The sequence below is a fragment of the Lissotriton helveticus genome, chromosome 1_1, assembly GCF_964261635.1.
Source record: "Lissotriton helveticus chromosome 1_1, aLisHel1.1, whole genome shotgun sequence".
Taxonomy (NCBI): domain Eukaryota; kingdom Metazoa; phylum Chordata; class Amphibia; order Caudata; family Salamandridae; genus Lissotriton; species Lissotriton helveticus.
The window spans coordinates 667906783-667912299 of record NC_136057.1 but is presented as its reverse complement, the minus strand read 5'-3'; the positions used below and the strand labels follow the sequence as shown (position 1 = coordinate 667912299).

The following is a 5517-nucleotide window of genomic DNA, read 5'->3' as shown; positions in this document are numbered from 1 at the left end:
ACCCATGGTACTTGCCCGCAAATGTATATCTAGATAATTTTATTGTAACTGGCCCTGTCGTATTTTAATTATAAAATGTACGTCCACCGATTCCGTAACTGTTAGACACCTTAGTTCTTGCAACCTAATGGCCCGCCCGTTACGTTCCTCTACAGTGTAAATGTCTACTCATCATATACGATTACAGTTTGCTCCGTGGCCGGCCCACGTGGTTATAGGCTCGTATTTGTATAATGAAATTTTCACAATAAAGATTTTTAAAAGAAAACATGGTAGTAGTATATACATTGGTAAAGTTTTTAATAATAGTCACTGTTTTAGAATCATTAAAAGGCAAGTGAAATAAAGCAGACCAATTACATGAAGGGTAAAAGGTATAATACGAAGGAACGCAGTAAAGATAAATGGTCAAGGGCTGTTGTGTTTTCTACTCCTGCAACATAAAGTGATCGATAAGAATCTCATATTTAGGCGTATCGGCGACTAAGACAGCAGGTCGACCCTCTTTTGCTCAACGGCTCCGTCATGGGACGAAGAAACGCTCTTTTTCTCGAAAAAAGAATATATTTTACTTGCAGGACAGTTGTAAATTTTCCGGGAAAGTACATTAGCCTGGAACATTATAACATATATTTAAGAAAAAATAATGTTCGGAAGTAATAAAAAGCGTAATTTTTAGGTCATATGACCAAGCCTTTCATCATTAGAATAAGAAAAGTAAAATGAACCAATGAAAAGTTTTATTAACAAGTCACATGACTTGTTATGCTTACGTTACGCGCTGCGAGCCCCGGATGACTTCCGGATGCGCTAACGCGGCGCGTCATATAACGCATTACGCGACAACGCAGGTCCAGAATATAGTCAAAATGTCTCCACCAACCAGCGGTCGGAACACAACCCCTTTCAGCAGGCTAAATAGTTCTGTTAAATGACAACAGAAGGGACAGGCAACAAGAACCATCAGTCAAAGAGGGGAGGGCTAGTTCTTCTCTACCGGGTTACATTGGGGCGCTACCGGAACTGATCGAATTGGTAGTCTACAGTGTTTCTGGATGTTTCAGACTGAAGCTGGGGTTAGCATGAGAGCAGCACCATTTCGTAGCTCCGTCGTGGCCATTCCGCAACCAATCATGGCAGCCGCTCTTTATCGTTATTTTGGGCGGGGTGGGTGGCGGAGCCGATCTGTTTTGCAGCCATCATTGTGTGGAGTTCAGTTCATCTCACTAGTTTTGTATTTGTCATGAGGGGTTGTTCCTAATGTTTCTATTTTAGCGAGGTCAAAAAGAGATCCCATTAGTGGCCTACTGATTTTGCTCGATTCCTTTTCTTTTTTTTTTACACGATTTTTCGTTATCTGCAAAGACTAAACAGAGTATTGCGACTCTGTGTTTGTTTGTAAATAGAGAATGAACCAAAGAGAACCAATTCTAAAACAGTAAATACTTGGATAACAATCAATCAAATGGAGAGAGAAGCAGGCACGACGTATTACAACGGGGGCAAAGGCCTGCGTTAACTACCCTTCACTATGTGCAAAGAGAGAGTACTCCTAATAGAAATGAGGGGGGGGGGCACCATTCAAAGCAGATCAGTGTGCATAAACACGAAAATGTTTTCACTTACCACGTACTTGACATTCGACAGCTTATGATATTTGCTATTAAAAAAACATTGAAATTCACTGGAAAAACCATAGGTTATAGACCATATATAGTTAGGAATTAGCATTTACAAAACCTTGAAAATTCCCTGAAAAAACCATAGGTTATAGACCATATATAGTTAGGAATTAGCATTTAAAAAACCTTATTTTACTCACACAAAACCATTGAAATTCCATATATAGTTAGTTGCACTAACTATATATCGCGCACCCGCAATCCACTGCTGATGATGTCACATATTACATCATTCATGACATGGTCAGTGACATCACTGATGACATCACTGATGACATCTCAAATGACATCACTGATGACATCACTGATGACATCTCAAATGACATCACTGATAACATCTCAAATGACATCACTGATGACATCTCAAATGACATCACTGATGACATCACTGATGACATCTCATTTGACATCAATGACCACATCACTGATGATATCATTCATGTGACAATACAATGCATCTCCTCACACTTTAATATAACCTCTGTTACACCCAGTGTTAAATACAGAGTATAATTTTTGAAACCATTGACACACCAATACTAGTTACTACATACGCACTCAGTGATTCCTATGTTTACACACACATTCACTCATTTACCCATACAATCATTCATACATACAATCACTCATCTTTACAACACTATCATATGCACTCATACACCTATACAGACTCTCACACTCTGTCACTCATCCATGGAGTTACTCACACACCTAGTCAGTCCTGTAAATAATCAATCACACTTCCATTTTCTAATCTATACAGTTAAACATAGAGCACCTTACATTTTGAAACATATACTAACACATACTTACTCTCTTATACAATCATTGATACAAGTACACATTGATCTGCACAGAGTCACACACCTCCCAGCCAGCCACACACACACTCTGTCTCCCATACAAATACTTGGGCAATCAATCAATAACCCATATAGTTACTCATATAGCTACTGACCAACACATGCAGCAGTTTACAGAACAACAGACATAATGATGCACAAATTAAGACAGTTTAGTCACTAACCCATGCACTCAGTGAGACACATTTAATCACTCACTCATACAGTCAGTCACGCACCTACTAAATCCTTCATCCAGACACTTCTACATCTACTCATTCTTCAATATGTAAAACATATTTAAACTTTTCAGAAACACACAGTCACTGGATGATGTCATCAGTGATGTCATTTGAGATGTCATCAGTGATGTCATCAGTGATGTCACTGACCATGTCATGAATGATGTAATATGTGACATCATCAGCAGTGGATTGCGGGTGCGCGATATATAGTTAGTGCAACTAACTATATATGGAATTTCAATGGTTTTGTGTGAGTAAAATAAGGTTTTTAAATGCTAATTCCTAACTATATATGGTCTATAACCTATGGTTTTTTCAGTGAATATATATATAAATACAGATGCATATACAGAAAAGGGCTTTTGGCCAGCTCCTTTCAGCCATTGGCTACTGTAGATCAATTGGCTTTAGGCACAGGCTAACAGAGCTTCCCTTCAGCATTGATATAGCATTTTGCAGATGTGGATATTCTAAAAATAATGTTTTTCCTCGTTCACATACACTGGCTTCAATTCCCACTTCCTCCCACTCACTCACCCAGTGCTCCCCACCCGTTCTTCAACATTCATAAATATGTTATTTTATGTAGATTTATAGAGCATACAATCACCTGGGAGGGCATCCTAGTGCTGAGCAGGTGTGAGTTTAGTCAAATATAGGGTTTAACTTATGTCGAATTTCCATTGTCTATTTTAAAATGGCTTCAGGACTGTAAAGATGCATTTTCTGACCTTTCGAAGATGGCTGCTTTTTGCATATAAGCACATTTATGCCTCGTGACACACAAGTGGCTATTTTAGCTTTTTTACACTGACGTTCCAAGATGGCCAACAGCCATTTTGGAGTGGTAAAGTTAAAATATAAGATAATGAGTATCACAACACCAACACAAAAAACACATAAGGCTTACCGAAAAGTTGGCACATGCATTTTAAAAGTGAAATCTATTGCCTTTGCCAAACCTTCCCCAGAAGCCAAGACAATGCGACTGCTAGTTTGTGCTCAAGATGTCCTCCTCAGCTACGCTCGTCCTTCTCTTTTGTGGCCGGGGTCTCTTATGGCAGGCCCATGGTGTATCCGTGCCTACGTATGCACTCGGAAGATGCAACAGAGGAAGTCATATTGTAGCCTTCCTGACACACATAGTATCTGGTCAACACGACGAAGCAAGAAATCAGACTTTCACCCCAATGATGGATGAATTGATTGCGGAATTCATATGAAGGACTTTGCTCAAGTGCTCTCTTGGCCAGATCATGCCCCTGCTGAAAGCATGGGGGTTTCTAACTGACAGATAGCTGGAAACATTGACAATGCGTGGAAAGGAGATGCTTATCCAGCAGATTCTTCAGTTTAGTGAGGAAGTTCCAGCATCTGGGGACCATGCAGCAGCTCTTGATATGGTTTCAAATCACCTCAGGTGTAACAATAAACATTGAAATCTTTATCAGCGGTCCAAGGCTCCAGATGAGGAGACTCAGGGCCTGGGCGACAACATTATCGACGCTTTATCGGCAGGAAACTGCCGCTAAAGTGCCGATAATGGGCTTGATAATATGCCCTTGTGAATTCCCATAGAAACCCAGGTTAGACATCTAATCTGGGCTTCTATGGGAATTCTCTAGGGCATATTATCAAGCCCATTATCGCCACTTTAGCGGCAGTTTCCTGCCGATAAAGCGGCGATAATTTTTATCTCCCAGTCTTGATATTATGCCCCTATATTCTTTGACGTGACTGACTTTAAACGTCAATTTTAAAAAAATGTGAAGTCTGTTACAAATGTAACTGCCCAGTTTAAGGAGTTTGACAAAGCACAATGGATTCGAATTGCATGGGGTACACACTCCAAGAGGCCCAATCAGTACATCTCTACCTTTGTTGTCTACACTCGCAGACTCCTTATGTGTTCATCACCGGTCTTCGAAGCAGTTACAGAGTATATCTTTGTCAGGCTTTGGTGATTGCTACAAAATACAGCCAGATCCAAGAGATGGAACACAGCAGTCGTTGTCTGGATTCCCTTAAACAGATTGTCTTTAAACGATGCCATCAGTCCTTTCAGACCCACTCCTCAAAACCGTCCAAGTAAATAAAAGCTGCTCCAGAACCAGTGGATCCAAAAGTAACATATGAGAACAAGAATGAGAAGGAAAGGATACTGAATTGGACGAAAGAAGTATTTGGTGAAGGGCCTCAGCCAAAACTTGAATTTGCCCACTATAAGCTTGAAACAATGTTCATAGACCCAAGTGACAATGGCACTTTATCTCACAAAGAAGATCCTTTTCGCTGTGTTGTCAAGTTTTCCAGTCCACATCTTCTAGAGTCTTTAAAATTATTGGCTCTGTCTGGTATTGCAGAAGCCCCACTTTCACAATTATTAACATGCATACCCAGCAAGGCCAGAAACCATTTTAACATTGGAGAAAAAAGAATTGTATCTTCCATGGCAATACCTGACTCATGACGAGCTTCATTTTATGGTAATTTTCTACTGAGACCATTGTACAGCTAAAGTGATAAACCAACACTGGTGGTTAAACAGACATTGAGTGTGATCGCTTCACAGCTGCTTCTTATCCTACATGCTACGTTCAGTTTGTGCGCAGAGAAATAAAAGCTCTAGGGGGCAGATTTATGTTGGTAATGCGCCACGTTTGCGTCACGCAACTGCGGCGTAAACGTGGCGCATCCCTATGACCCATTTACAACGTGACGCATCTAGGTAGATGCGTCACGTTGTAA

General features: G+C 40.3%; 1 pseudogene; it reads left to right on the top strand.

Annotated features, from left to right (window-relative positions):
* Positions 1–4496: 4496 nt before the first annotated feature.
* Positions 4497–5239, top strand: LOC144762628 (centromere protein N-B-like; annotated as a pseudogene).
* Positions 5240–5517: the final 278 nt, after the last annotated feature.